The sequence below is a fragment of the Podarcis vaucheri genome (assembly GCF_965113315.1).
Source record: "Podarcis vaucheri genome assembly, chromosome: 12".
Classification (NCBI taxonomy): Eukaryota; Metazoa; Chordata; class Lepidosauria; order Squamata; family Lacertidae; genus Podarcis; species Podarcis vaucheri.
Window position 1 is genome coordinate 11,864,568 of NC_138750.1, and position 19,028 is coordinate 11,883,595.

Below are 19,028 nucleotides of genomic sequence, written 5' to 3' on the forward strand. Positions count from 1 at the left end.
GTTGGTAACAATATGTAGCATCTGTTCAAATGCTGCTGTTATTGCTATAAATATATTTTGCTGTTCTGTGCATTGCAAGGTGAATTTGAATGATCAGCCTGTGCAGTCTGCTTGCAGCGACTGAATAATAAGAAAGCAAGCCAGCAAACAATATATTAATTGACTTTTCCAGTTATCATGACCTCCAGCAATGCTGCAAGTTAATAAAGGCTTATACAGATTGAAAAGGAAAGACAAATTTGATGGGGGTCTTCTACATAACTTCTCATAATACATTGAATTGGTGAACTGTGCCAGGGGAAGGGTCCAGGGAAAGGTCTTTAAACAAACAATTATCCAACAGTTGGGAAATTGGGGAGGGGAGATCAACGTTGTCACATTGTATTGATTTGCCAATTGATTTAAAATCCATCCAGATGGTTATTAAATGGCCAGACATTACCAGCTGACGACTTCACATTTCTAGGTTCAGAGACTGAAATAAATTGTAATGTGCTCTGCTATGACATTGTTTAAAAAGGATATGGAGAAACGTGTCTCTTTACATTGAGCTAACAATTGACATAATTGCAGACTTAGGGAACATTTTAATCTCCAGGACACTGTCTGTCATTAGCACCCCAGATTTTGCATTTTTCTGCCAGAGCAGCAAGTTGGGTTTGAAAAGTACAGAATCGCATGTTGTCACATAACGTGTGCGTTGTTAATTCAGGAGCATTTATAAAATGGAAGGAAAAGTGTGAACAGAAGGATTCTTTCTCTGCTCAGTGCACATGTGTTACTTCCACAAGCATTCACAGGAGACAGACAGGACTGTCAAGGAAGAACTGAGAACCCGAGTATCATCAACAGCACAGTAATGGATCCAATCTGTGCACAGATCTCCTCTCAACACGAACAGCATGACAAACATGGTGGGTGAGTGGGAGGATGGAGGAGTCTCGTTAGAAATAGCTTCCTTGCCAAAAATTTGAAAATTCAGATTTGCACACCTTTCAAAAACATGTTTTCTTCCCTTCCCCTTTACAAAGATAAAGAAGAACAGGGATTCCAAAGTAAATACATTGTGTTTTTTTGTTTTTTTTAATATATATTTTATTCAGGATTTTCTTGTTTTACAGAAGTGTAGTGCCTCGTATTTTTTTCCCCATATAACATTTTTACAAATCCGTTTCATTTGTTGAGGCATTAGGGGGAGAAGAAAAGAAAAAAGAAAAAAGAGAGGGGGTGGAGGGAGGGAGGATGGATAGGGGTGGGGTCGGGTGGCGGTGTTTCTATTATGTTTAATGTATGTAGAGTTTGGTGTCAGCGTGCTTGTGTTGTTCACTTGTGTTCCTTTGGTGGTGAGAGAGGTTGGGGTTGGCCTAGGGTGTGATTGTTTGCTTGTGATTGGCTGTGGTGATCTTTGTTTTCGTGTGTGGGTGAGGTGGGTGGGTGTTTTGGATCAGGTTAGCCATATTGATTTGTATGCTGTTGGTGGATTATTGTCACTGTCCTGTTGGGCTGTGTATGTGATAAAGGGGAGCCATACCGGGGTGAAGGCGTCTTCTTCTGTTTGTCCCCATGTCAGTTTCAGTTTGTTAGTTAATTTTTCTAGTAGGGCTGTTTCCCATACTATTTGGTACCATTGGTCCATGCTTACTCCTGACAGGTCTCTCCAGTGTCTGGTTATGGTGTTTCTGGCTGCTGAGAGCAGGTGGGTTATGAGTTCTTTGTGGTGTAAATGGGAAGTAAATACATTGTTAACGCCAAGCATTGAAGGAGAGCATCCTTCTTACTGTTACTTTTCTCTCTCGTCCCTCTGCAGTCCCCCCCCCCTTTTAGAGTGTAAGCTTCTTGGGATATGGACCTGACAATTTTTATTTTTATTTTGCTGATAAATATGTACGTTACCATGTCAACGGTTAGGCGCTGTGGTCTAAACCACTGAGCCTCTAGGGCTTGCTGATTGGAAGGTTACCATGTACACTTGAGGCATATATAAATAATCCTCCTTAACCTCAATATAATAAATGTAAAGGCAATATGTTAATGCATGCATGCCAACCTGTGACCATTTCGACTGCAATTCATAAGCCCGCTTCATCGGGATGCAGCCAAATCCTAACATAAATGTAATACGCATCTCAGCCCACACACTGCCGATAACAATTGATGACATTAAATTCATTTACATGAAGGGCACTTGATACAACACTCGAAAATTAATAATGTTTCTGCCATTCATTTTTACTCATTCGGAGGGTATTCATCCACATCACATTCTTTGCCCACGCCCACCCGCTTTTAAAATAATGTTAAAGTGCATTGCATTTCAAATCCCGGTAACTCCATCCATTTCATGGTAGCTGTGAGTATTCTCTTTTAGCAAAGCCTGCTGATGAAAAATTAAGAACATGTTTCCTGGAATACCAAGGTCTTAGTTATAAAAAGCTCCAGGAGAGTGCATTAATCCACCATCATTTAGGCCTGGCTCAAGGGATTTATAAGTGGGGAAAGTGCTGTTGTACTTCGGTCTTCCTTCAGGGCTTCCCATAAGCATCTCATTGGCCACTGGACACTGGACTAGATGGCCCTTAAATTTGTTTTAGTGTGTTTCAATTAGTGAAAATAAATACAAAATGATTTGGCAAAAAAACATAATTGGTCCTTTGGTCTGATCCAGCAGGAGTTAGTAGTTGGAATTATAAATAATAATGATGATGGTAATTTGTTACTTATACCACATCCATCTGTTTGGGTTGCTCCAGCCACTCTGGGTGGCTTCCAACAGAATGCAAAAAGCATGGTGAAACATCAAACATTTAAAACAGGCATAGGCAAACTCGGCCCGCCAGATGTTTTGGGACTACAACTCCCATCATCCCTAGCTAACAGGACCAGTGGTCAGGGATGATGGGAATTGTAGTCCCAAAACATCTGGCGGGCCGAGTTTGCCTATGCCTGATTTAAAACTTATTGATACAGGGCTGCCTTCAGATGTCTGCAGAAACTCGTATAATTGCTTATCTCTTTGACATCTGATGGGAGGCCCTCTGCCTGGTTCTCCGTAAGTTCACTTCTCGCAATGAGCAAAATGCCAGAAGGACCTTGGAACTGAACATTAGTGGGGTTGGAGATGTTCCTTCTGATGTTGAACTTTACCACTTCAAACTGCAGGGGTTTTTTTTGGCGGGGGGTCTTATATCTGAACATTTCTCCCATGTAAATAAGTTCTGTGCATGTACTAAACTAGTTCACAGGGGAAAGGGCTGCATGAAAACTCCCTCCTCAAGTTTCTGTTTTGCAACGTACAGTGAGGGTTTCTCCCCACTTTTACATGTGGTATATAACACCATATCTGCAGACCGAGTGGCACAATTCTGAATTTGATTACCTCAGTCAACCATCTCACTCTGAATAATGTGTAGTCTGACTCTAAAATTCTCACTCAATTCCTGTTGGCTAACAAAGCAGTAATGATTCTCTCTGTTGCACAGGAGATTGTTTTTATTTTTAGCTACTTGACCTTCAACTATCTATCTATTACAGCATGTAAACAAAAACATCATTTCCACTCTAAGAGATAGGTAAGTCTAAGCATAAAAGGAAAAAAAACTTTTTGCAGTAGCGCAGTGACTAGGAAAGAAGATGCTAGAATACAGCAGTAGAACTAAAAGCTTGGCCTTCCATTTAAGTATATAGCTGAATTAAAATTCTGAAGTTGATGAAACACTGATGGAATACATTAGCATGTGAAATATATCTCTATCTTATCTTAAAGCACATGTGCACAATTTTTAGTATACTGATTCAACTATACATTTTCTAGAACTACATTTTATACATGTAGCAACACACCTGCTTATGAGAGAGTTACTTCCCACGGTGCACACATATGTTAAGAAATTCAAACTATATGCAAATAATCTTCTCTGCGTATACAAACTATTTCATGTAGATAATTGTGTCACTGCAGACCTCATTTTTGCCCAATTACTTGGGTTCTTGTGAGAGCAATAGTTTGGTATAATCATTATTATTAATAGCAATGATAATGGTAATAATGATCATTATATTGTGGGGGGGGGGGGAGAGGGAGAAATCCTGAATGAATTCTCCTGAATGAATTCACTCTGAAAACAACTCCAGGTAATTATTAAATAAGCAGTTCACAACGAAAGGGGAGTAATTGGTCACACGTCCAACTACTTGAGCTAAATTCCCCAGGGAAAGGGCTCAATATAAACAACCTTGTAAGTAAAAAATAAATGAAAACCCCAGAGTGTTGTACATTTGATGTTCAGCTCATCTGAGATCAGCACAAGAGTTCTGAGTGCTATGTATCTCACAGGCTAGAATGTACAGAATTGAACTGGAAGCCAATAAGCATTAGCCATGTGGTGCCATGAGATACTTTTAACCAAGTGGAGAGTTGCTGGCCAAACAGTCAGGCAATATCCATCATGGTTCCACTTTCCTAGACGGTCAAGCTGCAGCATAAGGGGGCAATCCTTACTTGTCATATAGCTAGAGCAGGGGTCTGCAACCTTTAAGACAAAAAGAGCCACTTGGACCCGTTTCCAAAGGGGAAAAAAACCTGGGAGCCGCAAAACTCGACATTATAAAAATAACTTTTTTGTCACTTTTTTATTATTCCTTTGTTTGACCCCTCAGAATTACTCCTCCTCATAGAAATAAACATTAAATTAACAAGTTACCTTTGTGTGTGTGTGTTCTTCACTCCCCTTCAAAACAGTGACCAGCGTACATGCCCCCTTTCAATGCAGTGACCAGCGTACATGCCCCCTTTCAATGTAGCGGGCGGGCGGGCGGGAAGGTGACGTCGGGACGGTGCGTGACTAACGCACGCATCGCCCCCATGTGACATCACAGCCAGTACAGCGCCCGCCACAGTGGGGAGTGTCGGGGTGCACAATGCGCCTCCTCCCCTTGCTAGTATCCGCCCCGGAGCCGTGGCAAAGGTGTAAAAGAGCCACATGCAGCTCCGGAGCCGTGGGTTGCAGACCCCTGAGTAGAGACTACAGACAATCGCTTTACCTCTCTGGGTAAGGAAAATTACCACACAATATGCTTTTAAGCTGCTATCCAGTATTTTCGTTACCTATTTCCATTCTTCTTTCTGGCCCGAGCAAAGAAAAGCGACATTGCAGGTGGGAGGTAGAATGACGTTCTCACCAGGGAGGCCTATCTCATGTTTGCAGAACCATTATTTCAATGTATCCTTCAAAGGCCAGTGCCTTAGAGTCTAGGAAGCGTATTTTGCATCTTTATTGAACACGTTTGCTTTATTATCACTCTGTAGAGTTGGTTCCTCCAGTACAGCAAATGAAGGAACAAGTCAGTTATGGTTAAGCAAAATTATTGATTCCATTTGTGTAAGTTGTTTGCTACAGATTGCTCTGATTCTTCCTTCAAATTGGCAACCAGGTGGAAGCATGTGTATTTTACTTTTCTAGCATTGCTGGAACGATTAAGGGGGGGAACCTAGACCCTAATTCATTTTAATAATAATAAAACATATAATATTATTGATCTACAGTATACAGAAGCATGTTACATGTACCCACATCAAAATAGAACGAGCACATGTTCATTATCTTAAATGAGTGAGGTGTGTTCTTCTAATAATTGATGACAGCTCACTTTTCCTTCATTGTCTTCTTTATCTAATTTGTGTTTAACCATGTCAATGTATTTTAAAGGTACGTGGCAAAGGTTTGAAGAAAGATGGGAGAATGAAGGGACTCAAAGGCTGCAAAAAGACAACATGGTTGAGGAAAAGGAGCATGGATGAGATACGAGGAACAAGACTGTTTAGCAGAAGATGAAGAAGACACCATGAACTTGTATTGGCCACAGTTGGAAACAGAACGGGATTTGGCCAAGTCACTGTAATGTAAGGATGAAAGGAAAAGATAAAGAAACTCGTACCTGAATATGAAAAAGGAGAGATGAAAAGAAGACAGAACAGTCAGTACAGGGATCTGTATATGCCTAGTTCTTTCAGCTGCTGCCTCAGCATGTCATTTTAAAGAATTCGGATGTCAGGTGCGTTTTTGAGGGAAATGAATTGCAATACTCTAAGCTTACTGTACACAAAATGGAAGGATACCTTCCCAACAGCTTTCCCTAGATCACCCTTTCTTGAAATATCTTGTGCACACCCACCTAGATCCAAAAGTGGTGCCCTGTGACCATGAAAACCATCAAGGTCCACTTCACACTCCTTGAGTAGAGCAATGAATAAGATGCTTGGACTTCATCAGACTGGCGCTGGGGGTGCTCCAGGAGTTGAACAGAGGGGCCTGGTTTCCAACAAGACCAGCCCAAGGCATCAACCAACAAGACCAGCCCAAGGCATTTTGGAACCATAAATGGTGCCCACCTCAAACAGGGAAGTTGGGGTGAGTGAAGATCTACACCAGGAACAAGGGTGGGAGGAGAGCAGCAGCACCTCCTAGTCATCAAGAGGCCACTGTAGATGTGACATGGGGGTGGGCGGCTGAGGCAGATCTGGCTTCCAAGCAGACACCACAGCTGTTGCTGCTAACACAACAGGAGCAGCAGGTGATGCATTCCTTGGAGGCTGGATCTGCTGCCCTGTGGATCCTGCCGCCCGAGGCAGTTGCCTCACCTTGCCTCATGGGTGGGTCAGCCCTGTCAACCCCAGACTACTTGAAATGGTGTCCACATGAAGACTTGCTGCCTCCTTTCCCCACAATGTATAGAGATGTCACCAGGTTGTACAGCTGTATCGTGTGCGTATGTTCTACGTCAAAACTAGCCACGGCTCGGAACCCGAAGCACTACATGTTGTGGAAGGGCAATATGGCGGTGGGATGTTGCTGACAAATCATAATGCAGATGCCATTTCAAATAGGCAGGGCCTAATGTGCAGGAGAGTATGGGCAGATGGAAAAGAGAAGCAAGGACAAAAATGAAGAGAATACAAGAGCCCTGTTCAAACATGCCCTCCATAAGTTCTCAGAACACACTAGTCCTGCACACAGAATGCACCTCAGCATATGCACTAGACCTGCCCCATCAGCATATACACTAACTCTGCTCCTGACATTCATGTACTGATGCAGAAAGCCTGAAGGAAGAATCTCTATGCATCCAGCTGAATGCACCTAGGCTCCAAGGTGCCTCCATCTCATGGACCACCTATTCTCATGGAGAGCTGCCTCCAAAGGGCTCCTTAATGCTTAACAGGAATATTCAGCACTACAAAGGACAGAGAAGAAAGACGGAGCCCCCCAGATTTAGAACCGTTTGGAAAATACTTGGGATGGCAGTGCCCTTCGGTGACAATTAAGAGTACATTATTTCTAGAGAGCTGCAATACTTCAATGAGAGATCTCAGAAACCTCAATACATAAATGTGTTATTAGAATGCACTGGATGTGGAAGACGAGCACACTAGATGTTTTCAGTGGGATTGGTTGCAGAATGAAGGGAAACCTTTAGAAGCAACACTGTTGAAAGAGGACAGCAGCGGCCCAGTGTGATTGCAGGATAAGCACCACAAAACACATACACATCCCAGATACAAATCTAATTATACAAATATACCAACAGGCGGCTAATGCAGCTGATATATGTTCCCCCCACCCCAGGAGTTAGAAAATTGCTGCTACAAATATAATTCAAATGAATGGAAAAGTACTGTGCAGATTTAAAGCACGACTATGAAGGTTTTCAACTGATTTTGCTGCATTCATCCCTTCCTCCCTCGCCTCCCAAATTTCTGTTTGTCTTTAATTCCAGTCAGCTTTTCATCATAATGCCTTCTGTTTTCAAGGACTAGTGTGGCATAGCATAGCTTACATTATTTTTGTGCCCATGAATCATGCTTTTATAGAATGCAAGGTGATCTCATCCCTTTTTTTAAAAAAAAAATGTTAATGGCAATTAAAAACTTGCAAAATACATCACTGCAGCAGTGGGCATATTTTCTATGACAACCACTCCATAAATGCATGTGTATGATGAAGCAGAGGTGGCGAACTGATGAAGCATAGCTTTGGGGTGTGTGACTGGCTGTTTGAATGCATTGTCACAATAAGGAATTGCAGCGTTACCTAAAGGATAATCTAATTCAGGGGTCAGCAAACCATTTCAGTAGGGGGCCGGTCCACTGTCCCTTAGACCTTGTGGGGGGCCGGACTATATTTTGAAAATAAAAAAAGAACAAATTCCTATGCCCCACAAATAACCCAGAGATGCATTTTAAATAAAAGGACACATTCTACTCATGTAAAAACACACTGATTTCTGGATCGTCCGCAGGCCAGATTTAGAAGGAGATTGGGCCGGATCCAGCCCCCAGGCCTTAGTTTGCCTACCCATGATCTAATTCAACTCCGGTACAGATTAATTTCACCCATTTAGTTTCTTATTTCCACCCTTTTACATTCAGTTTTTTCTCATTTCCACATCAGCTTGCAGAGTTTAAAACAAAGTTTACACAGAAATCCATACGCATTTGCATGTGGATGTTTTCCTAATATCATCTTTTATATGCAATTCGACACAATTATGTACGCATCTTTGGTTGGGTAACTGTATCTCAAAATTTCAAAAAGTGTGAATTTCCCAGGATAACTGTATTTTGAGATCACATGCTAGTTTGGGAAGTATGAATTAAATAGGTTTGCATTATGATGCAAAGTGAATGCATTTATTCTCCGCCACAACCAGGCCAATGCAGGAAATTCACTACCAGGGGCCCCCTGATAGGTGGCCACAAACCCCCCACTTCAATAGTTCCAAAGGAGGAAAGTCCACCATCTTTCCACTGTCAAACAGCTCCTACCATCAATATTCACAGTTAGCATGAATCCCCAGTGATACCTTATCCCTGCTTCTCTTAATTGTTTGGTGGCAGTCTTGGAAGCCCTGCCTCTACTTAGCGTCTATGCACTCAGATCCTGCAAAAAGAGAATGTGGCCTTTGTTCCTAAGGGTTTGCATAAGAATGTCTTTATGCAGCAAATAGTAACAAATGCTACTATTACATCCCTTGAAGGGTGGGGGTTTTTGGCTTCAAGTTGAGGCTTCGGTGAGCTTTCTTAATATCCAGTCTGAAGAGAGTCAAATTTGGCACCCAATCTTTCTACCAGGTAGGTGGGAATCATATTAGCATTTTCTAGCTGCAGGTCCTAACAGTCTTCTCACCCAATCTTCCTGATCAGCAAGCTTTAAAATTAGTTCTCTCTGGGTTTTAATTTTTTAATCTGGCTCGTTCTGGTCACTAAAACCTAGCCCAGGCATAGGCAAACTCGGCCTTTCAGATGTTTTGGGACTACAATTCCCACCACCCCTGACCACTGGTCCTGTTAGCTAGGGATGATGGGAGTTGTAGTCCCAAAACATCTGAAGGGCCGAGTTTGCCTGACCTAGCCCACTGTTTTTTCCATGTCTATTAGCCGACCTCTTAATTTCTTGATGAACTCATATTCAACATGCAGGTTAGCAATTTGGCTGCAAACCATCTCAAGTGAGTCAGAAACAGAGGTTGCTGTATCTCCTTTACCCACATATTTATTCTTAGCTGTCATCTGAGAGGCTTCAATTATGCTGCCCATCTGATTCCCCACTTTACTACTGCTTAAAGTATGTAGCAAGATTAATTTATTTTTTTTACTAGTCAGTGTGCCTTGTTGCATATCTTGCCTGAGTGGATATTCTGAGAATGGTTTTTGTTGGTATAATCATTTTATGGGGTGCAATTAAGTCAGGAAAGGAAAAGAGCTCTGGGCCCAAGCTGTTTTCTTAGCACCCACACATATGAATCCCTCAACCCGATACTTCTGTTTATAGCTTTTTAAAAAGGTGTTTTTTTTAAGCCTCTGCACTACTCGTGTTCACTTTGTGGTCTCTAAAACTCCTAGATCATTTTCATGTGTACTGCTGCCAAGTCAAGTATCACACATCCTGTATTTGTGTCCTTGGTATTTCCTATCTAAAGGAAGAACTTTATATTTATCTCTGTTGAAATGCATTTTGTAAGTTTGGGGCCAGTTCTCCACCCTGTCAAGATAATCTTGAATCTAGCTTGTGTCTTTCCAGGAGCAGCTGAGATGCAACTGAAACAGATGAGGACCACTGAGGCAATCATTGATGAGTTGAAATGCTCCCCCAAAATACCCATCATAGTGTAACCCTAAGTTCTGAATTACCGGGGGTTGTATATGCAGGGTTATAAACAAAACTTTACTGCTTTCCTTATTTCTTTATGTTTATTTGCATTAGCCCTCTACCTTTCTAATGCACATATGTGTATTGAGTGAGAACTGGGAAAAGGGAATAAATTGGGGGGGGTGTCTTATGGGATTACAAAAAACTTTCAGCATCACAGAATCACTACACTCACATGCAGTGTAAAATAAATCTTATTATTTTCAACGCTTTTAAATCAATGAATTTGAAAGAGGGATGGGACGGCACTAAAACCCTTTTGACATCACAGTATCACAGCAGGAGACCCATGGGAGCAGTTGTAAAAAAATGTTTATGTTTCTTTTCTTTAAAAGATCAAATGGAGAGCAACTGACCCACACACAAAAAAGTGTAATGATGGCATTGAAGTGCAAGATCACTGGGAGCTACTACTACTACTACTACTACTACTACTACTACTACTACTACTAGAAATTTGGGAGGCCTTGGGCAAGTCAAAGAAAGTTTTAGGGTTAGCCACTGCTCTTTTAAAGACTGTATCTACTTTATTCCAAAACTGGTAATTTTAGAAACCAACACTTCTCCAGTAACATAGTATTATATATAATATTGTATTGTATAATATCTCTCTCATAACACAAGAATAACTTTTCTTCTCAACTGATGACAATAGAAACCATTTTGTGAATGGATGTGGCATGGACATTTCACACCACAGGTGGAAATCCACATAACAGTAATTTTAAAAGCACTGACAATGACCAAGTTTGCATAGAATGCTAAGCCGCAAAACCGAGGCTTAAAAACAACTAGTAAATGTGAGGGTTCCCAAAGTGAATGCTGCAGTTGCAGCTGCCGCACTCCTCCCTTGGTCTAGCTGCTTCCACACAACTCAGGTTTGGCTTAGGGTTACATTTGAGCTTGAGCTCATGGCTGGGAAAACCCAGCCAGATGAGTGGGGAATGAATGAATGAATGAATGAATGAATGAATGATCATGGTTTCTTACAGTCCAGAGATATCACAAAGTGCAATCAAAGGTTTGCTCTTTGTTTATCATACGCGGATTGTCTCTAGTGAGACAAATGACAATCCTAGGTAAAACGACAATCATAATGATGATGACGATGATGAGTCAAACAGTAGTTTAGCCCAAGGTAGCACAAGGAATAGCACAGCAGCTGGAGTCTTCACTTTAGATACCTGTATGTTTGCTTGTTCGTGATAAGCCATTGTTTGGCTTAGCATTATGTGAAAACTGGGCCAATGAATGGCAGTTCCAATGATGTGGAAGCTTGAACTCCCAAAGAAGTGTCCTTGGAAGGATGCCATGGACTAGTTTAATATTGACTCATAAAATAATGCAATTTAGGAAAGTTTGCACTATTATGTTACAGTACATTACATTTCCTTTGGTAGTTTTCCGTTTCCCAAGGTCAGACTAAAGACTAATTATTTTAATTTTATTTATGGCAGGATTATACCCTTGAGTTGTCAGACTGCAGTGTTTAACAAAGACTGTAATGATTGACTAATATTTAACTAACATTTTATTGCGGTGTAATAGTTATAAAGTACATGGCCACCCTAATTCCAAACAAATTAGTTTAGATGTTACATTATACTGAAAAATTAATATCAGGGACATTAGAGATGGTTCATTACTCCCAAGTTCTGTTCTTGGATACATGCAGAATAACTTTTTGGAAGGCGAGGGAGCGCTATACGTCAGGGCTAAGTTGAAGAAACAAGAAACCCCAGAGAGCAGCAAAATCTTTCATATAACCATAATAGCTGCAGGGTCAAAATGGTTACAATTCTGTGCAATGATGAATAAAATGGCAGTCCCTCTATTTTTCTCTTTTAAATGCCTTTTCAACACTTTGTATCCACCACAAATCTTCCCTCACCCTGCTTAAGATATCTGGAGTGCTATTCTGGAACAGATCATAATCTTAATCACCCAGAGCAAATATCAGTGCTGAGCAAATCCACAGAATCACATTAGCTACTGGATCAATAGATTACATTTTGTAAAAGGAACAAAAAAACAAAACACCTATTCCTCATAACTTAGGACAGGCACATTTGATGCCAGAAGGTGACTTTGTGCATTCGTGTTATAGCACAGTTCCATATGGCACCTACTCCTGTGAGTTCAGAATGTTCAGGTGGCTCACTACCACATTTATGGCCAGCTTAGTTTTGAGCACTGGCTCCCCTGCGGCCATACTGTTGGAATCGCTACCAAGTTAATTAATAAACTGACTACTCTGTGGGATTTGAGAAATGAGAAGGGCACACACTTTTCTGAGCTCCTCCTTTCTCGTGTATAAATGAGCCTGATGATTCATTCCCTCTTAGGCAAATGGGTGTATTATTTATGGATAACATTTATGGGGTAAAACACTACTTACTCAAACGGATTTAGGCATGTGGAACCTCCACCAGCCCCTCTCATCTTCTTCCAGTGTGTCCTTGTTAAGGCTGCACATTGGCTTGGCAACTCTGGCTGTGTTCCCTTAGCTTAGCACAATAACTCAGACTTTCAAGCTTAGCATGATTTACTGTAAACAAGCAGCATGCTGGTGTACACTGCCCAATTGCTCCCCCGTTGTTCCACCTCTGGCACAAGCAACATAAAGAGCTTCCTGTTATATCTGAACCATGGATCATGGTTTCTTGCTCCCTTGTTGTTGTTGGCATTCATCTGTCTTGAGAGACAATGGAGTGCGCCTCTGGGGGTGAAGTCAAACCATTGTGTTAGCGGCACCAAAGTGACCTCCCTGGGGCACAAGCCTGGGCAATGTGTATGGAGGTCATGGGCTGCCTAGACAACAAGGCCCCTCTCCTGGCCTTGCTGTTGTGGAATGAAGGAAAGCACAGCAATACATTTAGCAGCAGCTTGGCTGCAAGAGTTGCCAGGAGGAGGCGCACATGATGCCATCCAACCATCTTAGGGACTCCATTCCAGATTTGTGTAGGGTTTGCTGCTTAGCCTTTTCTTCTCCTGAAGATATCACACAAGGCAATGGAAGATTAGGATCAGAGTTTTCCTTCTCCTAGATGGGCAACCTTCCTAGGCTGATGAGCCCCACCTGCCCCTCACTTCTCTCTTCAGCATGTGCAGAAACCACCTTCTTAACCCCTGGACCCATCACTGGTCTTGTCCACTCAATCCACTGGAGCCTGTCTTCACATACAAGGGAAGTCCCTAACTCATGGAGGATTTAAGACTCTTTGGCTACCCTCGCCTGGTTTAGCCAGTCAGTTGAAGCTGTTTCCTGGGGCACAGCTGCTGTTGCATGCTAACAGCTTCTAGGAGCCACAGGTGAGAGCTGAGTGCAGGGTTGGGACCAAAGGTGGACAAACTATCCCACAAGGAGTATAGTGTGTCCACCACCAGAGGTACTACGCCTCCCCTAACACCCCATGCACCCTAACAAATCACAAAAACAGTGTGCAAGAAGAGAGCAAAGCATACAAGCCCAGGAGTCCTTAAAGGCTAGTTCACATAGCACCAAACCATGATACGCCATCATGTCTGAACATATGTGAAATTTATTACATTGCTCATATGACACAGTGGCACAGTTTGCATGTGATGCCAAGTCAAACCATAGCTAAGCATGAACATACAAGTGCACAGGCATTCACAATAAACACCATGGCTGCTTTGCTCCTCACCCAGTTGTGCTCTCTACCCTGCATTACGTCTGAACCTGAACTCATTGTTTGCTTCCCCCAGATAAACTACAAGCAGTAAGCCAAGAACAAACCTTGGTTATAGGCAGTGGGTTGTCTGGAGACAAACAAACCACATGCCGAGGTTTGAACATGACTGCAAACCAAACTAGTTTAGCTCCAGGTAGCCCCAGGAGAACCAGGGAAGGAGCAAAACAGCCATGGTTTTATTGGGACTACCCCCATGTACATTCATACTTTATGTTGCAAACCTGACCAATAGGGCATTACATGCCACAACAGACCACCTGAACTTATGTTCCAAATGAAACCCAAAATATATTTTTCTTTGATTAGAAAATGAGATCCTTAAGGCTAAATTCTCTAGCACAAACCTAAGGTTTGGGGGTTTTTTTGTGTTTTTTTTGCTATTACCTAATTTCCCATGCTTGCATATTGCACTTCTTAACAAATTAAACCTGCAATCCAATGCAAACTTACTTCTGGGACTTATTTCAGAGCAAACATTCAAAACTGAGCTGTAAATATAATATATTATCTTTGGGAATTTCCACGTTGCTGTTTTTCAATTCCTGCTGTTTGCTAAAATCATTTTCAACCTTACTTTGTCCTTTGCCTCCCAGTTTTGTTTTATCTGTAGATCTGGAAACAATTTTTTCCTTTCAAATCATTAAGAAAAATGTGCAAGCCCCACGAGAAAAAGAACCAGAGGATCCCACATATTACAACCTACCTGACTGACACAATGGCATTAGTAATTGCTCTCTGAAGTTTTCAATCAACACCTAATGGGAGACACCTTGTAGCCCACATATCCCCAGCATCCACAAAATTATAGTTTTATTTTGCATTTTAAAGAAATCATTCTATTAATGACCAGAGCTTTAAGAGAATGCAAACTGTGTTAATGTGAAATTAAGAGGTTTTCTAGAATAACTTTATTCTCTTCTAGTGGAAAGCTTTTGGCAAATTTATTGTAGTTGGTTTTAAAGACATCAAGTTATCAAGGCTGGGTTGCTTTATGGTAGATTGGGAGATATTATCTAGGTACATATAGAGAAAAGATAAAGGAATTGTACATTGTTATTTGTTTGGAAACCAACTTAGTACTTGTTCAGATGTAACAATCAGAGATCACTAAGTCATGGGAAGAAGTATTTGTCCAAATAAAAGCAATTACCTTACGAAAAGTCTCTAAATGTCCAGAGCTGGCTCTCTTCAAACTTTTCACGGGAGATAATATTAACTTAAACCTTTAATAAGACTCATAACAACAAGATGCTGGGACAACTTAGAAGGTGCTGCTTGGACAAATTGGTACAACAAAGAGTGGCAAATAGCACTTGTGGAAAATGGAAACAAATAAAATTAGCACAAGGACAGAAACTTCCTTCCTTCCTCTCTTTTCTTTTTGTAACCAGCTTCAGAAAATTTAACTTACAGTGCAATCTGATATATGGCTGCTCAAAAGTATGCCCCACTGAGTTCAACGTTAGATTTATGGTCAAATAACTGGGCAAAGGATTGCAGTCTTCATTTCTTAAGCCATACTTTCCTCTGATGTCCGAACCAGGAAGCTGTAGTTTAAAGGCCCCAATGAGCCAGAATAAGAAAGAAGGATCTGAGTCTGGTTTGGAGGGAGTCCTTAAACCAGAGTTTCCTGTTTCAGATGTCACAGGAAACTGTGGCTCAAATGATTATGATGGTGGGAGGAGGGAAGGGAAGAGATGAAGATGCCACAGAGTGCAATCAATACATCTGAACTGGCCCACTGCTTGCTGCTGAATTTCTTAAAGAATAATTTAAATAGATATACCTGTATAGCTATAATGGATGGCTTCTGCACCCATGTAACTGGTACAAGATATTAGCAGTGAATCAAGCCCCTATGCTGCTGACACAAGGGATAACAGATTCAGTGTGGGCAGTACTACCCACATTATATTTCAGCTATGACATATTTGGCACAACGGAATATGTAACATTCTGCTAACATAATTCTTATGCATTATAATTTTGCATTAGGGTGCTGGAGGAGCATCAAGGAGCCTGTGTGACAATGCAACATACAGTCACACCAAAGTCAGGGATGCAAAAGAGACCTGTGAACAAGCACAAAGGATTTCCATGAAAGCACAACCCTTGCCTGTCATACTTTCCTTAATGTTTTGTTGATTGGGGGCGGGCGGGATAAGGAATTCACAGCCCAATGACTTCTAGGCAAACTGAGCATAATACAAATATGTTCCGGACACTAGGGCTCTGAAATCTATAAGGTGCTGCACCTGACAACTCACCCACCCTCCAAGACTGGCTTCTTATTCATTTCAAATGAAGGATTATATTTAACCAGAATTCTCCATGAAATGTATGGGAGAACACACTAGTAAGTAAATAAATAAAAAAATAAAAAAATCCAGATATACTGAGTTGTTATTGAATGGCGGCCAAATTTTCCACCTCATTCATGCATGGCAAAACAGGAGGGTTACTTATTTTCATATAGTTATTTTCATGAATCATTTTAAGGAGGGCAATGTTCTAGGGAGAGAATAATGGAGAAGAAATGTGAGTGCTTGGTGTGGATATTGTAGGATTTTTTATATTGCCAGCACACACATGGCAGCAAAACAAAACAAAAAAGGCTTCAAGAAGAGTGACCTTCAGCTTATGGGTATGTATAATTTGCTCTCTCACACACCCCATCCACTTCCTAGATTTGAGCACCCATTTAATCTCCAATAAACCTTTGGCGTGAAGTCAGTCTCTGTTTTGGATCAGCTCCAGTGCACACAGGTCAGTTGAATGGGGGCATGTCTGCCACTAGCTAAAAACCATTATGCTTGAAGAATAGGTGAACTCCTCATTCACTACAGCCTCTTTCAAACCTTCATAAATGTGTTGATTGAATGCGCATAAAAGAGTGTTATTGTACTTGAATCCATGGCTTATACACGCACAGCCAAAGGGAGCCCATAAGTGCATATGGTTCACACATTTAGCCAAATATGTGTATGTTGCAGATGGGCTAACCAGCAGGTCCCTCTCTTCTCCTTATAAGTTTAGTGAATATAACTGTGGGAAACATCTGAAAAAAGTTTGGGTAGCATTCTTACAATAGTAAGTTGAACCTCATTAATGAAGAGTCCATGGAATCTGTGTATCATTTCCTGTTCCAAGCGTCACATGAAAATTGTGAAGCTAACACAGAAGGTGAATAGAGTGGTAGGGAGGCAAAAGATAACTACTTGTTAGGGCAAGGAATTGTGGGTATGTGATAATATCACATAATTAATTTTGAATTAAACAAGCAGTTCTTTGGGAACAGGTTTCAAGGTTAAAGAAACCTGGGCTGCTGAGTCTATGCAACGGTTAGCCAAAAACACTAGTGTCACCTTAAAGCCTAAGAAAATGGTGCTGTTTGGGAAGCAATCCACCCAAATTTTATGGCTACAATATGTGCTATTGAATATACTGGATATATGTTCAGAACCATTTCCAAAACTGACTTTCTTAGGGTGAGACTACATGTTAGACGCAGATGAAAGCCTGAAGCCTTCTTCTTCTTTGCAAAGCAACTTCCGGAGGGGATAACAGAAAAGTACTTGGGGAATGCTTAACTCTTCCTCTGTCGGACACTTTTCTGCTGCTACCTCCCCCAGATAATCCACCTCCCCATGGAGGTGAAGGAAAAGAAGAGCGGCTGTGTATGATTGCTGGGGCCAGAGCATACCGTATTTTTCGCTCTATAAGACGCACCAGACCACAAGACGCACCTGGTTTTTGGAGGAGGAAAACAATAAAAAATATATTCTGAATCTCAGAAGCCAGAACAGCAAGAGGGATCGCTGTGCAGTGAAAGCAGCAATCCCTCTTGCTCTTCTGGCTTCTGTGATAGCTGCACAGGCTGCATTCGCTCCATAAGACACACACACATTTCCCCTTACTTTTTAGGAGGGAAAAAGTGAGTCTTATAGAGCAAAAAATACGGTAGTATACTCCTGCTTCTTATGCACTGTTAATTGTTCTTTCTGCAAGCTACTTAACCTAGAAGAAACTATTTGCAATGCATGCAGATTTACAAACTTTTTTGAATAAGCCTTTATGTGTGTTTTCTCTCTCAAAGTAATTTAAATGTGTGTGTTTTCTCTTAAATACATATTTCCATGTGTGCGCAAGGCAAGAACTGCCAATAATTGCAAGGAAACATTCAGAGAAGTGAGAAACTAGGGCATTTCATATAGAAATGTGCAAATATTGAATTCCTCAGTTATCCTGACTTTGATTAGCTGAGCCAGTGACATAGCTCCAGAATGTTCATGGTTACAGAATGTTCATGCACATTTCAAAGGTCAGGGAACCAAGTTGTCAGAATGTCTGCAGTCCAGTTTCTCTTAAGTCCTGCGAAGAAAGTTGTCAGTTTGGGTTGCATTAGAAACTCAGAGCTAGGGACAGGAGAGCTTAGTAGATCAGGCTGAAAACTTTGAAGAAGCAGAGAAAATAGGAACAGGGAGCCAGAGGCAAACAGTATGAAGGAAGGAGCAGAGAAGGTAAGAAATTAAGAAATAGGAACTAATGAACTAAGGCAATAAAGGGCTAATAAGTGAAGTGGGTATAGGGGCTAAATTTCAGACATTGATCTGAACCAAGCATCCCATTCTTTGGATGCAGACTTGAAATTTCATGCAGGACGAAACAAGTTTCCATTATTTGCTTTATCCAGTGATTTCTTAGAGAAGCAGGGACACCAAATCATCCAGAATTCTTTCATCTTCATGGGGTGCCTAATTTATTTTAATTCTAGTAGCAAATCAAACAGCAGTTTTCAGTTTCCTACGCTGAAATTAACAGAACCTGCATCCACCAGAGTTCAGCACACACAACAGAGCGATTGCAAATCAGCTTGATCAGACTGACATGTCTCTTATAAACAGAGTGCACTCTAAGATTGTACCATTAGGCATCAGACATTAGTGTGTATTATGGTATTGTCATTTTAAAATGGTTGTATGTGCCTTCTTGTTGTGAGTTGCCTTGGGCACCTATTGAGGTAGAACTGGAGATACATTTTTTTAAGAAAAAGAAATAAATGAATGAATGCATTCCTGCCTACCCAGTGATATAAGAAGCAACTCTT

The 19,028-nt window shown here is 41.2% G+C and overlaps 1 protein-coding gene across 21 annotated transcripts in view; it reads right to left on the minus strand.

Moving 5' to 3' along the window:
- The window catches only part of ARPP21 (cAMP regulated phosphoprotein 21), a 241,559-nt gene that overhangs the window by 84,213 nt on the left and 138,318 nt on the right, over positions 1-19,028 (minus strand). The gene's annotated exons all lie outside the window — the stretch shown is intronic.